Source organism: Bubalus kerabau, chromosome 18 (genome assembly GCF_029407905.1).
Source record: "Bubalus kerabau isolate K-KA32 ecotype Philippines breed swamp buffalo chromosome 18, PCC_UOA_SB_1v2, whole genome shotgun sequence".
Classification (NCBI taxonomy): Eukaryota; Metazoa; Chordata; class Mammalia; order Artiodactyla; family Bovidae; genus Bubalus; species Bubalus kerabau.
The window spans coordinates 14,788,215-14,813,221 of NC_073641.1; the positions used below are offsets into that span (position 1 = coordinate 14,788,215).

General features: G+C 40.0%; 1 protein-coding gene across 5 annotated transcripts in view; it reads right to left on the bottom strand.

The window, feature by feature from the left end:
* Positions 1-25,007, bottom strand: part of MAST4 (microtubule associated serine/threonine kinase family member 4) — a 613,695-nt gene that overhangs the window by 489,180 nt on the left and 99,508 nt on the right. The window lies entirely within an intron of this gene.

Here is a 25,007-nt window from a genome sequence, read left to right on the forward strand (position 1 = left end):
TTAGCACACACACATGCACACAGGAAGGTTAAGGTCTGAATAGTTTCCTCAGAACCCTGCATGGGCCCAGTACCTCCTACAGTCTTCATGTACCCCTAGAAGTGACACACCCGAGTCTGTTGACTTCATGGGCCAGAATGCCAGCGGTCTATCCCTAGGTAGAGAAAATAGATACAAATACCGTGAGTCGGGAAGATCCCCTGGAGCAGGAAAAGGCAACCCACTCCAGTACTCTTGCCTGGAAAATTCCATGGACAGCAGAACCTGGCAGGCTATAGTCCATAGGGCTGCAAAGAGTCAGACACGACTGAGCAACTGACACAAAAACCAGCAGAAGAAAGAGAGAATGTGGAATAGAGAAGTCAGCTCTTCAGTGGAGCAGAAGACAAAACAAGCCCAGCAGAGACACAGGTAGCACACCCCCTCCACCACAAAGTACAGCAAGCAAACCCTGTGCTTCTCCACTGGCCACAGCTGAGCAGGGGCTCCCACTCAAAATGTAGAAAAGAAAAAATACGCCACCTAAAATGTTACATTTAAAGAAGTTAGTGGGGGGCAGGGGGGTGGGGCGGGGGTGGCTGTGTGCAAAGAGCAGTAAAAACATAAACACAAGAAGCAAAGGCTTAAAAGGCTTAGGACATTATATTTAGATACAGGGTTTAAGAAAATACAGAGGGAGAGGAAGAAATCATTTTCATTGGAGAAATATGATTTACCAGCAAAAGACAATGCTCTGCACACCAGGGACAAGAAAGAACCAAGAAAACTTGGACTGGTTAGTTGTGTAGTCAGAGAGGCCATCTACCAGAAGGATTAAGAACATGGACTCCGGGGCTAGATTTCCTGAATGTGAATCCTGACCCCTCTACTTACCAGCTTGCTGAGTAATCTTAAGGCTCTGTGCCTCAATTTTCTATTTGTAAAATGAGGGTATCAAAAATACCTTCCTCATGAGGTTATCATGAGGATCAATGAATATATATATGTGTATATAGGTGTATATATATATGTGTGTGTGTGTACGCGCTCAGTCATGTCCAACTCTTTGTGACCCTTTGACTGTAGTCCACCAGGCTCCTCTGTCCATGGGATTCTCCAGGCAAGAATACTGGAGTGGCTTGCCTTTCCTCCTTCAGGGGATCTTCCTGACCCAGGGATTGAACCTGCATCTCCCAAGTATTTTACACTGGCAGGCAGATTCTTCACCATTGAGCCACCTAGGAAGCTCGTACACTCACACACACATACACACACACATACACATACATATACACACACACATATATATTTATAATATATAGGGCATTAGTAGTAACAGGTATATGGAAATAAGTTCTAGCTATCATGATTACCATAATTTCCAAGAGGAAACTAAGCCACATCAAAAAGTTACTGAAATCATTAACCTATATACCCTGAACTTATATAGTAATGCATATCAACTATATCTCAATAAAACTGGGGAAAGAATTTAAAGGTCTGCAAAAAATAATAATAATAAGAGGCCATGTGGTCCAGGCCCCATTTCTAAGTATTCAAATCTAAAACTGAGATGACCAACCTCTGAAGAGAACCTCAGTTCAAATTTTCTACTGGCCTCACCAGCCCCTGTGGGGAAAAGTAAAGACAACTAAGCCACTAGTAAAAGCACAACATTCCCACAAAGGTCTATTTCTCCCGTAACTGTTAGTTGCAATAAGAAATACAAAACTAAAACATAAAAAATTCTATTGAAGATCTTGATCCAAGTGAATAAGAAATGCAGAAAAAGAGGATAAGCAATTAACCCCAAACCTAATAGTCTAAATTATTATCATTTGATCAATGTCCTCTGTATCATGTTTGCTTGGTAATTAGTATTTCCCAAGGCAGGAGGATGAAGGAATTATGGAGAGAATGTTCAACAAAAACTGATTATTTTAAGTTTCTTCTACTCATTTTCCATGGCCATATCAGTCTCTGCCTTTCCTTCTCCACCAGACCAATACCAGCAGAAGATTAATACCTAAGCAGTAAAAGAAAGGGGCTGTTTGAGGGAGGAGACTTAAGTAGCTTCTAGGTGCCAAGAGCAGGAGGGAGTCTTTGTGATGATATAAAGAGGGTCATCAGGAGATGCAAACAAGGAAAAAACCTAGAGCCAGACCAAGAGATAACCTGGATTGATAAGCTGGATTTCATTAAAATTTAAAGCTTGTTTGCAAAGAGACAATGTCAAGAGAATGAGAAAATCCACATAGGGAGTAAATATTTGCAAAAGGTAACAAATACTGTTCTGATAAAGAAATGTTATCCAAAATATACAGATAATTATTAAGGCTCAACAATAACAAAACAACCCAATTTTAAAAATGGGTCCAAGACGTGAGCCAGGGAAGATACATAAGCGGTACATGCTGCTGCTGCTGCTAAGTTGCTTCAGTCGTATCCGACTCTGTGCGACTGCATAGATGGCAGCCCACCAGGCTCCCCCGTCCCTGGGATTCTCCAGGCAAGAACACTGGGGTGGATTGCCATTTCCTTCTCCAATGTATGAAAGTGAAAAGTAAAAGGGAAGTCGCTCAGTCATGTCGGACTCTTCGTGACCCCATGGACTGCAGCCTACCAGGCTCCTCCGCCCTTGGGATTTTCCAGGCAAGAGTACTGGAGTGGGATGCCATTGCCTTCTCCAAAGTGGTACATAAGCATATGCAAAGATGCTCCACATCATACGTCATCAGGAAAATGCAAATCAAAATAAGAATAAGATGCCAGGAGAAGGGAATGGCAACCCACTCTAGTACTCTTGCTGGAGAATTCCATGGACAGCAGAGCCTGGCAGGTTACAGTCCATGGGGTAATGAGGAGTCAGACACAATAGTGACCTTCACTTTCATACACCTTTTAGAATGCTGACAAGGATATGGAGCCACAGGAACTCTCATTTACTGTGAGGAGGTTGCAGAATGGTACAGCCACTGTAGAAAACAATTTGGAAGTTTCTGACAAAACTAAACAACTCTTAGCATATGATCCAGCAATCAAGCTCCTTGGTATAAATATAACAAAAGGAGCTGAAAACTTGCATCCACACAAAGACCCATACACAAGTGTTTTTAGCAGTCCTATTCATAATTGCCAAACTTGGAAACACCCTGTCCCTCAGGAGGTAAATGGATAAATAAACTGTGGTACATCCAGATAACAGAATATTTTTCAGTGCTAAAAGGAAATGTGCTACCAGGTCATGAAGACACAGTGGGGAACCTGAAACGCCTATTATCAAATAAAAGAAGTCAATCACTGTGTGATTCCAACTATCTGATATTTGAGAAAAGGCAAAACTATGGAGACACTAAAAAGATTCATGGTTGCCACAGGTTAGGAGGGAATAACGAATAGGCAGAGCACCAGGGGTTTCTAGGGCAATGAAAATGCTCCATATGATCCTATAATGATGAATACATGTCATTACAGGCTCACCTTACAGGTTTGGTTTCAGGCCACTGCCATAAAGAAATATTGCAATAAAACGAGTCACATGAATTTTTTGGTTTCACAGTGCATATAAAAGTTATGTCTACTCTAAACTTTAGTCGATCAAGTGTGCAATAGAAGTATGTCTAAAAAACAATGTACATACCTGAATTTAAAAAATACTTTACTGCTAAAAATGCTAACCATCATCTGAGCCTTTGGTGAGTTGTAATCTTTTTGCCAGTGAAGGGTCTTGCCTCAGTGTTGATACCTGCTGACTGATGAGGTTGGTAGTTGCTGAAGGTTGGGGGCTGTGGTAATTCCTTAAGATAATGCTGATGTATGGCAAAACCAATACAATATTGTAAAGCAATTAGCCTCTGATTAAAATAAATAAATTTAAAAAAATTAAAACAAGAAAAAACAACAACAACAATAAAGTTTGCCACATTGATGGACGCGTCCTTTTAAGAAGGATTTCTCTACAGCATGCAAGGCTATTTGATAGCATTTTACCCACATTGGAAGTTCCTTCAAAACTGGAGTTAATCCTCTCAATCACTTCCACTGCTTTATTAACTAAGTTTACATAATATTCTAAAGAAATTGCCTTTTTTTAGCAATGAACTAGGTCTTAATACTACAACTCTTTGTTTTTAAAAAAAAAAGATCAAAGTGCCTGTGAAGCACAAGACAAGGCATGCCTGCATACATTTGTCTAAACCCACAGAATAAACAGGGCCAAGAGTGAACCCTAAGGTAAACTATGGGTTTTGAGCAACTACGATGTGTCAGAGCAGGTTCATCAGCTGTGACAAACGCATCACCTGTGGGCACGGTTGATGGGGTCAGGGTGAGGGTGGGTGCTACGCATGTGTGGGGACAGGGAGCACATAGGAAACCTCGTATCTTCCTCTCAGCTTTTCTGAGAGCCTAAAAAATATTCTTAAAGACCAATAAAATCTTTTCTTTTAAAAAGAAACCATGGTTTAATTCTGAATTTTCAAAGGTATTCCTTGGAACTCTTTTTCTTTGAGATCTCAATAGAAGGAAACGGAGTCAAAGTTAAACCCACTTGGAAGACTTAATTCAAACAAAGGTAAGACTAAACAGGCTTAAAACATTTCACATGTTCATCCGCAAAGTAAATCTCCAAGTAGATGCCACTATTTCACCAATTCATTTGATAAAAGAAACATTTCTCCTACAGGGGTATCTCTCAGGACTCTTAACATCAACACACTTGGAGAATCCTGGATTATAAATAACGGGTCTAAAATGTAGGTCTACAACAATCCCACTACTGGGCATATATCCTGAAGAAACAATGATTTTAAAAGACACCCCAGCATTCACTGCAGCATTATTTACAGGGTTTCCCTGGTGGCTCAGATGGTAAAGAATCTGCCTGCAAAGCAGGAGACCCAGGTTTGATCCCTGGGTTAGAAAGATCCCCTGGAGAAGGTGGCGACCCACTCCAGTATTATTGCCTGGGGAATTCCATGGACAGAGGAGCCTGGTGGGCTACAGTCTGCTGCTGCTGCTGCTGCTAAGTCACTTCAGTCGTGTCCAACTCTGTGCGACCCCATAGACGGCAGCCCACCAGGCTCCCCCGTCCCTGGGATTCTCCAGGCAAGAACACTGGAGTGGGTGGCCATTTCCGTCTCCAATGCATGAAAGTGAAAAGTGAAAGTGAAGTCGCTCAGTCGTGTCCAACTCTTCTCGACCCCATGGACTGCAGCCTACTAGGCTCCTCCGTGCATGGGATTTTCCAGGCAAGAGTACTGGAGCGGGGTGCCATTGCCTTCTCCGGGGCTACAGTCTATGGGGTGGCAAAGAGTCAGACACAACTGAGCAACTGGTATGTTCACTTTCACTTTTCAGGACATGGAAGCAACCTAGATACCCATCAACAGATGAATAGATACAGAAGCTGTGGCAAACAGATACAATGGAATATGACTCAGTCGTGAAAAGAAATACATTTGAGTTGGTTCTAATGAGGTAGATGAACCTAGAGCCTATTATACAGAATGAAGTAAATCAAAAAAGAGAAAAACAAATATCACATATTAACATATATATACAGAATCTAGAAAGATGGTACTGATAAGTCTATTTTCAGGGCAGCAATGGAGAAGCAGACATAGAGCACAGACTTATGGACACAGTGGGGAAAGAGTGGGACAAATTGAGACAGCAGCATTGAAATATATACATTACCATATGTAAAATTAGACAGCCAGTGGGAATTTGCTGTATGATGCAGGAAGCTCAAATCCGGTGCTCTGTGACAACATAGAGGCGTGGGATGGGGTGGGACATGGAAGAAGGTTCAAGATGGGGGGAAACATGTATACCTTTGGCTGACTCATGCTGATGTATAAAAGCAACAACATAAATAATTAAAAATAAGTAAATTTAAAAAAATAAAATGCGGGTCTATCAATAAGTTAAATTCTGAAGCACAACAGTCAGGTTCAAACTATGCTCTATTCTTTATGAAAGGTATGTGGCATGCTATTACACTTTTGGATGGGTCTAAGTTGATGCAGCCACTTTGGAAAACTAGCATTAACTTGAAGGGTTGAACTTAAACTTTCCAAAGAACTGATTATTAGATATATATACAAGGGAAATGTACTTGTGTCGTGTGCGCATTTGTGTGTGCACGTGTGCAAGGAAGAGGGAGATTTGATGATAGAAGAGGTGAGGTGGCGAGGAGGCAGATACTGCAGTGATGCACGTTGAAGGTGGAAGAAGCAGTGACAAGCCAAGGAATATACAGGGTCACTGGAGCCGGGAAAGAGAGGGAAATGGATTCTCCCTTCAGAGCCCACAGTAAAAAGGATCCCTGCCAACACCTTGACAAGGGCCCTGCAAAAATGATGTCATACTCTCACCAGCAGATCTCTGAAAGAATTAAGGTGTGTTATTTTAAGGTACTAGCTTTGTTATCATTTGTCACATGAGTAACAGGGAGCTAATGCTATACTATACAGAAATGAGAAAGAGTAAACTGTTACACACAATAAGAAACACCATTCTCACAGACAAAGTGTTTGGTAAGTAATACAAGATACAATGGGACAGGACTTCCCTGGTGGTAGAGTGGATAAGAATCTATCTGTCAATGCAGGGGACATGGGTTCAGTTCCTGGTCCAGGAAGATTCCACATGCCGCTGCAGAGTAACTAAGCCTGTGAACCATAATGTTCTGTAACTACTGAAGCCCATGTGCCTAGAGCCCATGCTCTGCAACAAGAGAAGCCACCGCATTGAGACGCCCTTGCACTGCAATGAAGAATAGCCCCTGCTCGCTGCAGGGGCTGACTGCAAGGCTGAGAAAGTGCTCAGGCTGACAGAAAGCCTGAGTGCAGCAACGAAGATTCAGCACAACCCCAAATAAATAAATAAAACTTAAAAAAAAAAAGACAGAATGGGACACACTGCATAAGAGCATTCACTGAAAGTTCAAAAACAGCCCTAATTGTTCATCGCAGCACTGTTTATAATAGCCAGGACATGGAAGCAACCTAGATATCCATCAGCAGATGAATGGATAAGAAAGCTGTGGTACATATACACAATGGAGTATTATTCAGCCATTAAAAAGAATACATTTGAATCAGTTCTAATGAGGTGGATGAAACTGGAGCCTATTATACAGAGTGAAGTAAGCCAGAAAGAAAAACACCAATACAGCATACTAACGCATATACATGGAATTTAGAAAGATGGTAACAATAACCCTGTGTACGAGACAGCAAAAGAGACACTGATGTATAGAACAGTCTTATGGACTCTGTGAGAGAGGGAGAGGGTGGGAAGATTTGGGAGAATGGCACTGAAACATGTAAAATATCATGTATGAAACGAGTTGCCAGTCCAGGTTCGATGCACAATACTGGATGCTTGGGGCTGGTGCACTGGGATGACCCAGAGGGATGGAATGGGGAGGGAGGAGGGAGGGGGCGTTCGGGATGGGGAACACATGTATATCTATGGCGGATTCATTTTGATATTTGGCAAAACTAATACAGTTATGTAAAGTCTAAAAATAAAATTTAAAAAATAAAACAAACAAACAAACAAAAAAAACAGCCCTAATTAATGCACAGGGTTAGAGGTCAGGATAGCAGTGATTGAAGGGAAGTGGCACTGACTTGAAGGCAGTTGAAGGGGCATCTGCAGTAAGTGTCTCTTCCCTCGGGTGCTGGTTACACAGGCATATGTACTCCCGGAAAATTTAAAGTGTATACACATAATGTGCGTGCTAAGTCACTTCAGTTGTGTCCAAGTCTTTGTGACCCTATGGACTGTAGCCTGCCAGGCTCCTCTGTCGATGGGATTCTGCAGGCAAGAATACTGGAGTGGGTAGCCGCGCCCTCCTTCAGGGGATCTTCCCAAACCAGGGATCAAACCCAGATCTCCTGCACTGCAGGTGGATTCTTTACCCACTGAGCCAGCTGGGAATCCCCATATACATAAACAAAAGGGGATTTTTCCTTTAAAAAAAAAAAAAAAAAAAAAACTATGTTTTTAAAAAATCATTAGGTCCCAATGACTTACAAAATAAGTGCCTCTTGGGGAAGCACTGGCTGGGAGCGATCTGAGAGCTTGGCCGTTCTCACACAGTAAGGGAAAGGAACCAAGATAAGGAGGCCACAGACTAGACTCAAACAGTCGATATGGGAACCGGAAGAACGAGGTCTCCAGCAAACAAAAATAAACCAAAGTTTCTAGCAGAAGGAAGATGATATGTTTTTCTAACTAAAAAGACTCCATACCTAAAATTCTTTGTTTCCAAAAACGTGGTCTATTACTTTGTATTAGGCACGGGAGAGTAAGAATTTAGTAGAGACATTCTAGTGTATCCACTGGGCTCAGGAAGATACACAAGCGTCTGTAGGCTCATGTCTAGGGAAGAAAGATGAAAGGGAATGAAAATGATGAGTGATAAAAGCCCTGTCCATCTAACAAGGTCAAGGTGCTGCTACAAGGTCCCCTTCTCTTTGGTTCTTACCAAGTGAAAGAAAAATAAAAGTAGTAATTTGTTGACCTTGATATGATATATATTATAAAATATAACAACACTCTATACCACAGCCGAGTGTAAAACAAACTTCTTTCTGTTTGGGAAAAAAAAAAAAGACTATCATTGCTTCCTCTGGCAAATCAGATCAGAATGAGTCAGAATGGAAAGCAGCATCACTTCCATAATTAAAATTAATAAATCTAGAGAGAGATAGAAGAAACTAAACTAGAAGCACTATATCAGGGGCAAAGCAGAGATGAATCACATCAACTCGAGGAGGCTTGACAGAAAAGGAAGAAGAGAGGCAGCAGAAAACTAGCCCTTTCTCCTTCCATTAAACTTCTGGAGCCAAGGGGATCAAGTTATATGGTGGACAACTATTAACAGAAAAACCAAGCTTGAAAAGCTAAGCAGTCACAAGGCTGAAATAGTTCACAGTCCACATACCTGTATGGCACCAACTTTGGTGAAATACTTCATTTTCTAAAGCTTAAAATCACTTTACTGCAACACCCACAGGAGCAAAAGGAGGCTCCGAGAGGCTGGGAATCACAAAGCTAGCTAGTCACCAAGTGGGGATTTTTAAACACTCTGGCAGTGGTTCTTTTCCACATTCAGCCTCTGGTGAAGGAGTGCCAGCATTAGTATGTTGATTTGAGACTAGTTTTAATATTATACTAAACTATCAAATTCAGATATAATATCAACATTGCACTGAATTCATCTGAACTTCATTGAATTTTCATTGAATTCATATAATCAAACATAAGTTTGGTCATTAAATCTAAAAGAGAAAAGAGATAAAGAGCCAAAAATGTCATTTTAGCTATAAAAATGAATTTTGAAACTTCAGTATCTCTGAAGGTAATACGGTCGAGCCCAAAACACACATTCTCTGGTTTATAAGGTAGCACAGTGAAAGATTTCTAAGCTTCAGAAAACTGAGATTTTTTTTTTCATCTAAAACAAATCAAGATGTCAAAACCAGCTAAATCTGGGTAGTGTCTGTGACATTTTTGGTGCTTTTCTGGAAGTGTGGAATGTTTCATAATTTTAACAGAAAAAAGGATAAAAAGAATTTTATAGAAATTTTCTATAAACCAGCCACCTGTAAAAATGTTTTAGGTGCCTTTGGATAAAGTAACAGATATAAAAGAAGGGGAACCCTAAGTTTGAAAGTCAATCAAAGCCCAAATAAGGAAAATAATATGCTTTCCATGTGCATGGCCCGTAATTACCTCTCAATATAAATTCTTACTAATATCTACTCATTTTTCTCATTATTTTTAAGTGTCAGCATTTTTTTAATGTTGTGTTTCCCCTGATCATTTATATTTTCTGAAACACTGCCACCACCCCAGGAAATAAATTCACTTTTGGACAAAGGGAACACATGGAAACTGAAAGAACTTTTGGGGATGTTATTGCTGTTTTAAATGATTAATTGCTAATAAACGGGTTTGCAACAAACAGCCTAACTAAAACTTTAATGACAGCCAAATGTGCAGCTCACTATCACCAAGGGAAAAATGAGTGTTTCCCTTTCACCAACAGAAGGCCTAGTTTACACAAAGCAGAAAGCCAACAGCAAACAGGATCCTGATAAGGAATTTGGAACACTCAACAATGCTTACCACTTGCCAGCCACTACTTTTTTTCCCTTTTTGCAGAAAAGGAACTAAAGTTCAGAGTTCAAGTGGCTTCCCAGAGTCAGTTAGGTAAGACGGGTTCCAGTACTATATTTGTGCATTCATGCAATTCTGCCCTTACCAACAAAATTCAACATGACTGAGGGCTTACTGAGACTGTGAGAGGTCTATTCACACTCTTCATTTCACCCTCTCCGCCATCTGGTGATATAGAGATATTAACCCCCACACCACTTCACCTATCAGGAAACTGAAGGTCAAACAGAGCTATGCATGACCCAAGCTGGCCAGATTTCAGTGGCTGAGCCAAGATTCCAATTGTCTTCCATCTTCCATACTCTTTCTACAAATAATAGAAGCAAGCAGGCTGCAAAGGCCAGACAGTGTGATAAAATTAGGATGGGCTTTACAGAACTGGGTTTGAATCCCACTTAGTAGTTGTATGACTAGAGAAGTCACTTAAATATGTATACATGTAGCTGATTGTGCTGTACAGTAGAAACTACAGTGTTACTACAACACTGTAAAGCAACTTGACTCCAAGAAAAAAATTTTTAAAGAAAAGTTGCTTCATTTCTTTGCATTTCAGTCTTCTCACCTTTAAAATAGATCTACCAGCACCACTCCCCTCCCTGGAAGAAGAAGAATCATGTGTAAAGGGTTTGGAACCTTCAGGTACTCAAATGGTAGCTGTTGCTAATGTCAATAACACAGGTCCTATCCTCGTAGTAAGTCTTCCGTAAAGCACGCTACAAGAAGGAATCATCTTTACGAAACCAACACAAAAGGATTCCACTGACTAAAAGAGTTTGAAAGGCTCTGCTCTTTATCACAGCATATGCCCTTGGTCTCCATCACTCCAGGATCTAACAGCTTTCCCACTGCTGGGGACTGATTCATATCCCCCACAAATTCGTTATGTTTAAGTTGTAACTCCCACTATCTCAGAATGTGACCATATTTGGAGACAGGGTCTTTAAAAAGCTAATGAAAAGCTAAATCCAATATGACTGGTGTCCTTAAAAGGAGTTTAAAACATAGGCACAGAGGAAAGACCGTGTGCAGACAATGGAAGAGGAAGCTGAGAGATCTCAGAAAAGACCAAACCTGCTGAAACCTTGATCTTGGACTTGCAGCCTCTGAAAGTGTGATAAAATTAATGTCTGCTCTGTAAGCCACCCACTCCCTGATACTCTGTTAAGGCAGCCCCAGCAGACCAACACACCCACCCAGTGCCATCTTCCCCCTGCATGCAGCTCAGCTCAGGATGAAAAATACCCAGCTGTGATTCCACTGTCACTCACAAGGTGCCAGAAAATCGGCTGGCTCACCAATGAGTGGCAACCTGTTATGTAGCCATCCTGGCATTTATAGCCCACAAAATGACCAACCTTTTTCAGCATTAGTGGCTAGTTCACAGGATTTCATGAGGAGGGATTGGAATCCAGGAACAGGAGAGCCCTGGTCTCCTCCTGGTAACTTCTTAAGAGAAATGAGGTTGACCTGAAGGGAGACAGGGATTTCCCTGATGGTTCAGATAGTAAAGAATCTGCCTGTAATACAGGAGACCCGGATTTGATCCCTGGGTTGGGAAGATCCCCTGAAGATGGAAGGCACAAAAAATGGAGCCTCGATGTCCTAACAACCAGGGGCACCACAAAGTTTCAAAGCTATGGTGGGGATGACCACAAGGAAAATTCACAATAGCTTTGCAGGGCTAGCATTGCATTGGTCATTTCTTGACTTTTATCTGATTATGATGAAATTGTATTGTTATTACTATGATTATTAGACATTTAAATGAGGCCTTAGAGCAAAGTTTCTTGTGGCCAAAACATTTATTAGACAACGAGTAATTCAGTTGTGGCTCTTCATAAATCTAAGTCAAACTCTGCTAGCTCATCCCCAGAGAACTAAATCCCCTTTTCACATGATGGCAATTATTCAAAATGTCTGGTTTGAAGAATGAAATGGACTACCCAAAGATGAAGAATGTTTATGAATCATTAGTTTGAGAGCTTTATCTGATCATTTTAAAGAACAAAAATTACTATTTATTTCTTCCATTGTTACTCGCATAGAACACACATTTCCCTGGAAAATTCTACATCTTTTCAGAGTATCATTCAGTGAAAGAAGCTATGAAGAACATTCATTATGACAAGTCATAAACATTCCTTAAAAGAATATATAGGATAACATGTCTTATTAAGCTCAAACGCCACCTCCTTTTACAATGAGTTTCAGTTAAATTTTGAGTTATAAATTGCCTTCCCATTTCACAGAGCATGGTGAATAAGAGGTAGGTTTGGAGCTTGGCTTTGTCCTCCAACTCACCTCCTCTGCCCTGGGCACATAGTACAGTCGCGATCACAGAGATTAGATCATGAAGGTCTCTGTGTTCCCCTAACATCCTTTGTGTTGGTGAAGATGGAAAGGACTCTGGGGACAGCAGAGCAGTATTTCTCAGAGAAGTCCCTGGATCACAGCAGGAGGCTTGCTGAAAATGCAGATCCCTGGGCCACACCTAGATTTAATTTATTAACTCTAGGACTGCACCCAGGAATCTTCATATTAATCAAGCCCCTCAATTGATTCCTATATAGAGTGCAGTTTAAGATCCAAAGCAGCAGAGAGTTAACTGCTGAGGCCATGGGGTTGTGGAATCAGACACAGTCACTTACAGCATGTGTGACCGTGGATAAGTTAACTCACCTTCCTCACCCTTGATCCCCTGTCTATAATCGAGATGCCACAACAACATTATGTACTTCGGAGAAGTGTTGAAGGATAACAGCCAATAATGTACAGAAAGTTTGCCACATACTGCCCAACCGACTGAAATATTCAAAAATCCTAAAAATTATTATTACGGTATGCAAAAGGACTTTAAATTGATTAATTTGGGTTGGGTGATGCATTAACCCTTCATTACAGCAAAGTGAATATTCTAAAGGAACCATGGAAACATGTCTTCGGATTAAAAATCCAAAAGCTTGGAGCACTCAGTTTAACTAATATTTAATGGTAAATGCCAGGCATATGGCTGTAAGAACACGTTCTGAAAAAGCAGTTCTGTCGTCAGAGAGGCTCTCATTTCACAGCATCTCAAATGGAGGTGTCACAGCAGACTCGGGGGAACCTGAAACTGTTTCTGTGAAACATTATTTGACTTTGCTGTCCAATATCACACCACAGAATTCGACTATATAATTATGTATTTAGCTCAGATTTTTTTTTATCATTTCTATCTTTTGTTTTTATCTTAAAAAAAAATCCCTACATACTAGTAAAGCAGAGATTAGAAACCCACCGGGGACTTCTGCAGAACTGAAGAGGCACATGTATTTAATTACGGTGAGGCTTCTGGCATTATCATTCTAAACATGCTCATGCTATCCCCATTAAGAACAGAAAAAAAGGAAGCTACAGGGAAATGCAGACAGCACACAGTAAGTTTAATCTTCAGATGATCTCAAATGAATTTGTGCAAGCAGAATTCCAAATTACTGCATGTAAATAAAAAGCAGGAAATCTGCTCCTCCAATATGCACTCTCCAGAGTTAGCTTCGGGAGCATTTTTCAAATGGGTCCCCATCCAAAAACTAGGACCCCAGAAGAACTGTAAAGATGACGGCAGGGCAATGTCTGTGCCTAGGTGGGCACCAAATGTTCATGGCTTATCCTATGCCAGAACACTCCAGAGCCCTTGAGCTGGGCTGAGTGACGTCCCTCCTCCAGGGTACCCAGCGCCCTGAAACACATGAAATTTCCATTTCTCTGAAAGATGGGGGATTCTCAAGCATGGAAAGACATGAAAGGAGAAAGTAGAGGAGCAGGAGGTACACACAGTACAGTCTTGTGTTTAAGACTGGACATAATACTGCAGATGGGAGTAATGATTATTAATGACAACCTATTGCTGAAAATAGGTAGCTTAGCTGGTAAAGGGTCCACCTGCAATGCAGGAGACCCCGGTTCGATTCCTAGGTCAGGAAGATCCCCTGGAGAAGGGATAGGCTATCCACTCCAATACTCATGGGCTCCCCTGATAGCTCAGATGGTAAACAATCTGCCTGTAATATGAGAGACCTGGGTTCGATTCCTGGCTTGGGAAGATCCCCTGGAGGAGGGCATGGCAACCCACTCCAGTATTCTTGCCTGGAGAATCCTCATGGACAGAGCCTGGTGGGCTACAGCCCATGGGGTCATAAAGAGTCAGACATGACTGAGCAACTAAGCACATTGCTGAAAAGTTATTTCTTTATTGCCATATGCGTTGCTTACACTACTTGTTAATAAATCTGTCTGCAATGCAGGAGACCGGGGTTCAATCCCTGGGTTGGGAACATCCCCTGGAGAAAGGAATGGCTATCCACTCTAGTATTCTTGCCTGGACAATCCCATGTACAGAGGAGCCTGGCAGGCTACAGTCCACAGGATTGCAAAGAGTCAGACACAGCAACTAACACACACACACTTAGTAAGTCTTTTGAACAACCCTGGAGGTAGTTGTTAAGAGTCCCCTTTCACAGATGGAATACACATGGCACTTAATAAGCACACAATACACTGACAAAGTTGATCCAATGAAATCTACTTTTAGAAGGATAAATTTGGCACTCTAAACAGACATGGCATAATGAGATATAAATGGTTACAGGGGAAAAAAATCAGGTTTTCAAGAAGAATGTGTCTTAATCATAAACTCTGGAACACAAACCATAATGTTAATGAAAATTAGTCCATTTGAGCCTTCTGGCCTCTTCCACCATAATCCATCATTAAAACGCACCAGCCAACCTCACCTACCTACAGCATTCTTGCCCTCTAATTAAATATGGATAAGCTGACAGTGTTTGCATGTGTTCATGCTTCATGTTCCTATAAAAGTTTATGACTCAAAATATCATTATCTTTGTGTTTTAAGACAGCTTGTATTTTCTATTTGCCTAAGGAGTTCAAACTAGAGCATAAACATCATTTTTCTTTATTTGATCTTTTATATACAAAATGAATGGCCATTTCTGAACTCTGGACTTTCCTAAGAGTAACAAAACCATTCCTCTGGATGCATGGGACAGGGAAAGATTGCAAACGGTCATGAAGGATCTTTGAGAAATTATCTAAAATTAGATTATGGTGATGGCTATCCAACTCTTTAATTTATTAAAAACCACTGAATTGTACACTAAAAATGGGTAAATTTTATGGTATATGAATTATACCCCAATGAAACAACAATTCTCCTTTGCTACATGCCTGTAGAATTCACCCTGAGAATTACTCACTGGAAAAAAGTAGTTCTGTTTCCCTACCACACTTCCCCAATCCCTCCAGGGATTCAAGTATAAAACCCACATATTACTCAAAATGTAAGGGGATTTTTTTTTTATGAGTATGATTATACTTCTTTCAGAGACTATGTAATACCTTCCAGATGAAAATGATTATACTATGTAATACCTTCAAGATTATCCTAACTTTTTAATAACATTTTTAAAAGGTATCATTTCTAAGGTGGCTTATGCCATACATGCCACACAAAATGAGCTTAATATTAAGAACATCTGTCATGTCAGTGCCATCTTTTTCCTAAAGATGTTTGCTGGGAATTGAACCTTCCTCCAGTTACCAAAAGAATTCCAGAAAGGCTAGGAACTTTCCCTTCATTCCCTCATGACCACCTTTGAGAAGACACTCCTGAAGAGTGTGAGAAATGAGGTGATAAGTGCAATGTGGCTACCCTGGGGAAGCCATGAAGCTGTGCACCTAACTCATATTGATTTCTAGCAGATCTAACCTCGATCCAGATTCTGGTCACATGTCACTACTTCTTGGCTGAAGCCACGGCTCTGTCCCCTCTCAACTGTTGCCTCAGCCTCTTTACCTATCTCTCTGCTCCCATCCATCTTCCCTCTTGTCTATTCTCAACACACGGGCCAGTGAGATGCTGCTCCTCTGATCAAAATCCTCCAGCTGCTTCCCATCTATTCAGAATTAGAGCCCAAACCCTGACAACAGCCTCAAAGCTCTATCTCATTCAGTCCCTGACACTTCTGACTTCCTTTCCTAACATCCTGTCCCTCACTCCATTCAGGTCACATCAACCTCTTTCTTCGCATGCACACACAGTCCCACCTCAGGGCCTTTGTACCTGCCATTCCTTTTCCTGAAGGATTCTTGCCACAGATATCCTAGAAACCAGCCTGTTCACTTCATTCTGCCCTCCCAGACATGTCATGCTACCTGAAAGGCCTTCCCTGTATCAATATACAACCCCCTCCACCACACACACTCCCCAACACACACACACCTTGTCTTAGCGCTCATCACCATCTGACCATATATAATTACTCATGTGTTGCTCGTGTCTTACATTCTCTACACCTGACTATCAGTCCATGAGAAGAAAGACTATCTTCAGTTCTTCATAAATTCTTGGTGGTAGTGAGTGAATTTTTAAAAAAGTGAACCTTATGTCAGAAAGGTGATAGTCCACTTGGGATTAAGATGTTCTGCTTTATACAAGGGTAGTTACAAATTCCCAGAAGCCAAACACTCCCATCTCCTATGGAAGGAGAGAGGAGAGGGCCAAGAAGAAATTCAACATTAGAGACTTTTTTCATCATGGAAATTCTAAGTCTGCTCCTGGAAGTGGTACTCACTCAGACCCACAATTATCTGGGCAAAAACCATCACCCTTCAAAAAGGAATATTCAAAAAAAAATATTTTTCAGTGATAGAAAAATAGATATAATAAAAAAATATATAAAAGTGAATGAAAATAAAATAAACACGAATACAACAGCCTTGTATATTCTGAACTGTATGTGAATTTAATATTTTTTACATGTTTTTAACTTGAAAAGTCCATGTTTTTGGTACAGCAAAGTCCTCTGAGAGGTGAAAACTAATATCTATAAGGCATTTTTCACTTTTTTCCCCCAACAACAACCCTATGAGGTAGGTATGATCACCAATTTCCCTTTGGTAAAAGAGCGAACAGAAAGGTTAGGAAAGGTTAAGCAACTTGCTCAAGGCCGTGAAATTCTAGCATCAGGACTTGACTTAGTTCTTCCATTTCATATCCACTCCCCCCCCCCCATTATTTGTATGTTGTTTTTATTGAAAACAGAGTTCTAAAAAAGGAAAAATGATCTTTGAAGTGAAACCCTAACTGAAGACACATCTAAATTCCAATAGCGACCAGATCAGAAAATCAAGGTCTAACGTGCTGTAAGATGCTAGAGGGGTAAAGACACAGTGACTTGTCTAAAATAAGATACAGGTGCAGGAAAACCATTAAATGAAACAGAAGATTAGATCTAAAAGGTACAGACCTCTGTAAGGAGATACACAGTAACGCACCTTGCTAATTATAAAATGGAACAGAGGCCAAACAACACAAAAGAAAACACACCCAGGCACCACCAGACATCAGACAACAGTGTCATCATCTTCCAAAATACATTTAAGGTAAATTTAGAGAAAAGCAAGTTGTATAATTTATCTCAAAGGCCATGTGAATTACTCAATGCATATCAAACCAATGCAGAAATATTTACCCAAGTTTTAGTCACTAAAATTCAAATTTAAATTAACCACCATTTGTTGAAATGTTTAAAATATGCACTAGAAGTAACTTCAATAGAATAATCATTAGTGATAATCAATAATCCTTTTAACAATTATTAATTACATTAATGACTATGTAATTATGACTATGATATATATGATTATGATTAATGTATGATTAATAATACATTAGTGATTAATAATAAACTATGATTCATAATAAATGTACATTATAGTATCAATATAAATAGCAATGAAAATAGCATTTACAATGCAATCCCCAAAATTTAAAATATATTTCCTAATCAATCTTAAATCACTCCCAAGTTCTATTTGTGAATATGTAAAGACCTAAAAGGCCATAAATTAGCCAATCTGCTTTAGAAACTAAAAATATTTGAACTTGCTATCTAGAAATTCTATACAGTGTATGTATGTATATATGAGTGTGTATATATGTACGTTTGTGTGTATCTGTATGTGTGTGTGTATTGGATTGGTTTTCCTGTAACATCTTACAGCAAAATACACACATATATGTGAATGTGTGTGTGAATACATTTTTCCCCCATAGCCTTATTTTCATACAGGGAAAACACTTGCTCACAGTTTTGCTTCACATCACAACAGATGAATCCTCAAAAGCAAAAGGCCCCATGGAGAAGATACACTTTGAAGCAGGAGAATCTTTAATCCAGGACAAATCAACTAGAACGCACACTTCTCAATGATCTAAATTGCTAAATAGTCTATACAAGAAATGCATTGAGAAGTTTAAGAAAAAAAGAAATATCTTAACTATTGGCAAAGTTTTCCAATAAGCAATATTCTTCTGCTTGTGTGCCTTTTTTGGCTTATCAAATTCCAATAGGCTGCCCAATTTTAACAAGTTCTAACAAGATTAGCACAAGTCATTTATGTGTATCATATCACAATCTAAGGCTTAGAGGATTTTACCAAGATTAAAGACAACCTGAACACTAAAGAAGAGACAGGGCAAAAATGTGTATGGGATTAGAGTGGAGAGTGATAAACTATCAGAATTTCCCATTCTGAAACAGCAACAGACACATTTTTTTTTTTTTTAACAGACACATTTTTATCAAATATCTCGGTGCTAAGAAACACAAAAGTAATATAATTCTGCTTTTAAACTACGATTTATATTCTCTCTGCTCCCAATAAAGCAAGCACAGAAGTATCAGTTTTCATTCAACATTCTAATACTACATGGAAAGAAGGGAGGGAAATGGCTGTAAGGCCAACAAGTTTAAAATGAAACAAGGCTACCACGAACACCAAAAATGACCGCAAACAGCGTCCATGCAGCATCTATCATATTCCAGTTTCACAACCACAGCTGCACTGCCAGTTGATTTCTTCATACAATAATATGTGTTGAACTCCTACCAGAAGACCAGCACTATGGACGGAGTGGTCACCAAGGCAAAGCGCCTTCAGAACTCCTGCTCAAATAGCAACGGATGACTATCAGCAGGGGACATGGGTCCTCTGAAGACAAGAAGTAGGATAACATGCTCAGGAATGCCAGGGCCTGGGGTGGGGGATGGATGTCCTGCCTCAGCTAGGGCAATCAGAATATTTTCCTAAGAAAGTCAGTATTTGAGAATTAAATGAGGAGAAGACACAACCATAGCATCTAAGGTAAACAGCACTTAAGAGAAGAAACAAGAGTAATTTCAGAGACTGAGATGAGAACTCAGTATTCATGAGGGAAGAATAACAGCCATTGTGGTTGAAGAGACCTTGCTGGGTTGGGGCACGGGGGTGGGGATGGGGGCAGAGTGAGAGAAGGGGCCAGATCACACAGGGCTGCCTGGAGGTGGCAAAAAGAAATTGGGCTTTATCCTGAGTGGACTGACATGTCACTGCAGCAGATTTTAAGCAGAGGAATGATATAACGCATGCTTTGAACAAGATATGTTTTAAACAAGATACAAGCTAATAAATGGAGGATGGACTGCAGGAAGGAGAAGCCAAAGATGGAACATTTGTAATATACAAGAATTCAAGTGAGGAAAAGGTGGTGTCCTAGAGATCAAGGGTAGTGACACTGGAGGAGGTGGCAAGGAGGCAGTTTAAAGGTAGAGACCACAGAATGTGCAGAGCTTGGATTGCAGGTTTAAAGAACATGGGGAAATGAAGAGCCATTCACATTTTGGGGGATGGGGGCTGAAGGTACATGGTGGTGCTACTTTTGAGAAGAGAAACCAAGAACTCTATCTTGTGCTTATTAATTAGTAGATTTCAAGGTGGAGACACCAGGAAGACAGTTGAATTATGAATCTGGACCTCACGGGAGACATCAGGACAGGAAACACCACCTCACAGGTGTGTGCACAATCAAGGAATTAGCTAGGTCACTTAAAGCAAATGTCTAGATGGAGAAGAGAGTCAAGGACAAAGCTCTAAACTATTTCAGCCCTTGCAGATGGACCCAAAGAGGAGGTCCCTGTAAAATAGAGAAGAAAAACCAAGAGTACATGCGGTTCCAATAGGCAAACGAAGAGGGGTGGGTGGACAGGGATAGACAATGCAATGGAGGTTAAAAAGTTAGAGGAGAGAGAAGGGAAGGTGATGTGACATGGTCATCTCAAGGAATGGGAACAGCAGCGAGAGGCCTAGCAGAGCCAAGGTCAGCCAATGGGCTTGGTTGTGTGACTGTCTCCGGAATACTCAGCTAGAGGTGCTGAGGGAGCAGATGCTTGGATTCTGCAAAGTCAGAGCTGTGTTAAGGCCAGTTCACTGGGGAAGACAGAGAGAGGGGCAAGGGATTGGTGAGAGCCCAGACTATACACTCTATATTCGGAAGGAAGCCAGGCCATGAGAGGGCTGATGGGCTGCAAAACAGGAGGGGCAGTGAACTAGAGACTCCCAAGCAAAAATGAGGGTGTAGCTATGCTAAAGGATAGGAAGTGGTGGTGTTCAGATAATGAAATATTTGAAATTCAGATTTTGGAGATGGTATATTGTTGGTTGTTGCCTTGGCCTAGGATACCAAAGGTTCAGGGTACCTTTGAACTCTTGAAAGTTACTAAGTATCATATCTATTACAAATTATTGTGGTTATACCTGTTAATAGTTACCACAATAGTAATTAAAACAGACATTTAAAAACACTAATTCATGGTGTTTTTTCCTGAGAGTCCAATGTTAAAACTCAGTGCTTCCACTGCCAGTTACTGGGCTCAATCCATCTCCGGGGAACTAAGATCCCGCAAGGCACAGGGTATGACCAAAAGAGAAAAAATAAAAATTAAATTAAAAAATACTAATTCATTTTAAACTAAATCCACTACATGTAAACATAAATACTATTCCTATAAACAAATAACTGTGTTTTCAAAATACAATGGAAATCTATTTGCAAATCTCTAATATAAGAAGAAGAAAGTTGCATTTCCATATCTGATTCTTCATTCAGTCTACTGCAATATATTATCTTGGTTGAAGTATATAAAGAAAATTTGACCTTGCACAGATATACGGAGTTGAAAAAGGGAGAAATATTATAATAGCTTTTCAGATAATTGGGGATATTATTCCTTAATATTACACACTAAGCCTCAACAAGTGTTAATCTCTTAAAGGTTAGTTACGATAGTAATATGAAACCATATTAATGAATAGTTCAGACTCTATAAATTACACACATTGGTCTATCATGCACTTTGGTCCAAATTGCATTTCGAATGGACAGATCTTACAAATCTTTTATCCATGCAGAATTTTGTTAAGTCATGTTTTAGTCACTTGGAAAGTACAGCTTCCTTACATTACACAGATTAAAAAAAAAAATGATACATCAGAAAAGTCTTTAAAGTATCCAAGAAGTCTTCAATCTCAGGACGGTAGATGTTAAGTTTTCCAATATTCTAATTTTCACTTGAAGACTTAAATTTATCACTGGTAACAAATATAATCAGTTATTTTCCTGAAGAAGCAAGCTGACTTCTGTCAAGAAAATGTCTGCCAAATAACCAAGTCATGCTTTCAAACAAAAATGGTGTTCCATGGAGAAAAAAAGTGACTAGTTCACCCCACAATTCAATCCCTCACTCAAGTGCCTTTCCTTGCCACAGCCACCATACTTCATTCTGCAGAGATGTTTCATGCTACTTCCCATTCCAGCACACAGAATAATAAAAAGACGTGCTTTAAAGGGCTGAGATATAATACAATTAATAGTATTTTACTGTTCCATCAATAACATTCCTAAGTGCAACTGGCATTATTTACTGCAAGTAAGAGTGAAGAAAAAAGTAACAGCTTCTACCTTTTGGTGTGAAGGTGCCAGAATTTTCGCCATTGCTTTTGTCCACAGATGATACAGACATCAACACAGTAAAAATAATATATTAGTATTATTATGAAAACTGTGACCGTGCAGACCTTTGAAAATGTCCAGTGGACCCCAAGAAGTCCACAGACCATGGGTCAAGAACTATTATGCCAGGGTATGGCTATGAACATGTGTGCATGGCTGAACTCGGAGAGAGAAGAAGGTGTTGGACTGAGAAAGCCAAAGACCTGAGAGACCCAAATGTTGACTCAACCATCATATGGGTGCTGATGTTACTGAGAAAGACAGGAACATTAAGGGAAAGGGGGAAAAATGAGGAGATGACACTCATGAATGAACAGGTGAGTCTAGGGAGACACAAAAGCCTGTAGGGGCTGCTAAAGCCTGATGACAGATGCTTCAAACAAGTGCAGATTTTCTAAGGAGAAAGAAGGAACAATAGCTTGGAAGTGGCATCAGCCACAGTGAGAGTACTTCCCAGCTTCCAAGTTCTGACCAGGTAAGGGAAAAGGACCACTGGCTGCCATAAACCAGTGAGACGGCATGCCCTTGGCACACCTTCACCAGCTTCTCTTACCTATGCCATGGGTCTCAGTTCCAAACCTTATAGTCACCTAAGGAGCTTTTAAAAAACAACCAAGCTTAGGGCTCCACACCAAGAAATTCAAATACAAGAAGTCTGGGGTGGACTCTGGGCAACTTATTCTTTCATTGATCTCCCTGATGATTCTGATGCTTAGTCCACGTTGAAAGCCATTGGCAGGTGGTAGAAATGCCATTTGAACTTACTCTCACCTCTAAAAAGCCTCTATTCCAGCCCACTTAAAGAGCTTGAGCTTTCCCCCAAGTACGTGCACACATCATCTCCTTTACCTAAAATATTCTATCCCTACCTATGTAAGCCTTATGCATACCTTCAGAGTTGGAGCAAAACCATTCCCTTGTTTATAGCTTTTTTGTAATCATCGCAATCTTGAAGGCCTCCTACCCTCCACTGTACTTGCTGGCCTGTTTCTCTTTCCATAGTTACACACCCATGTGTTACTGTGCTATCTCTAAATATGCTATGGTCCCATCTGGAGTGAAGGCGCCTGGTGAGTTGGGGCTGTATCTTAGGAGATTTCATAGCTACTAGCACGGTGTTTTACAATCATGGACATATAAAATACATGATCTAAAAATCACATTTTGCTCATACTCTGACTGTGGCAAGTGGATTTCTTTCATAATCTTGTGGCAAAGTGAAAATAAAACAGACATTTGGTAGTTCAGATATTCCCTGAAATTAGGGTGTTCCTCAAAGGGTTTCCCTGAAATTAGGGTATTCCTCAAAGGGTTTCACTTATTAAAACAATGTGAAAATGAATAATAAAGCCTTTATTTTATAACTTTCATTTCCCTGTAAAATATTCACACATTTTAAAATATTTTAATCTTGGATTGCTTTAAAATGTATTTCAATTGTAAAATTATATTACAGGCATCAACATTTGTAAAACTCTTACACTTCATATGATTGCAATATTGATCTTTAAAGACTGTTGAAAGCTATGCAAAGCACAGGATGTGAGATATCAGTAAGGAGGTACCATGGGAGGCTAGCTGCTACCTCCCAACAGAGGACCTTCTAACTTTCAGTCCCAAGAACATGTTCAATGGGGCAAGAGATTTACTAGTCCCCAGGAAAAAAATCTTGTGAAATCTTGTAACCTTTACACTGTCGTGGCTTGTTTGTTTGGGAGCTTTCTTAATCCAATGAAAAATGATACAGTCAAGCTTCACACACACACACAAAATTTCTGTATTCATGTAAGCTAAAGATTTTCATTTTTCAGTTTTTTTTACAAGACTGTCTAATACCACCCCTTTCATTTTTCTTCTTACCTGCCAGACACTGACCTATTTCAAAGCATATTGAGAAACTTACTGCAGAACAGTTGGGGAATCAAAAAATGAAGAATGAAATGCAAACGAGTTGATTAATTATCTTCTAGCAAAATAGTTTAATGAGCCCACTACCTGGAAGCAGTCAGTAAAAGACCCACTTGAATGTTCTGGTGGTGAACAGCTATTGCCGCTAATATACTAAAAAAAGAAAATCACCTTCAGGGATGGAAGAGGAACATGAGCTGTTCTGCAAGCTGGGTCTAGCTCATGTGATTTAAGGACAGCTCTAAAGTAAGGCCACGGGCTTCCCTGGTGTCTCAGAGGCAAAGAATTCACCTGCCAATGCAGGAGACATGAGTTTGATCCCTGAGTCAGGAAGATCCTCTGGAGAAGGAAATGGCAACCCACTACAGTATTCTTGCCCGGAAATTCCATGGACAGAGGAGACTGACAGGTCCCAGTCCACAGTGTCACAAAGAGGCGGACACGACTTAGTAACTAAACAACAACAAAATAAGACCAAGCAAGACCCAATCAAAGAGGGGTGGACTTGATCAAAGAATGAATATAAGCACAAAAGCATTTATATAGGAAAAACAGGATGTGAAAAAGTAATAAGAGGAAGAAGTGTGCCTGAATCTCTGATCCAATCACAGTTAAGTTAGAATTAAGGTTGAATTTTCTTTTAATTCCTTGCAAAGTTTTTTTTTTTTTTTTTTATGGTGGAATTGAACTCTCAAGAATGAGAGAAGGAAAAGCACCTTTTGTATAACTTATCAGAGGTTGTAGTCTAACAAGGAATTATCTTTCAAGGCTACACAAAAATAAATCAGACTCTCACTAGGGATATCCTATGTATGTCCTTGAACTCCTATCATAATTTATAGACACACACATAGTTCCTCCCTCTGTGTAGTCAAAATAAAATTGGGTACCACTAATTAATTGTACATTATTAATAAAGCCGTAATCTTGGACATGAACGATCATTACCATAAACAACTAAAAGATGGCCATTATCTAGATCATTTTCTATGTAGTCTTTTGTTATTATCACCTGCCTACTCTAAAAAAGGTT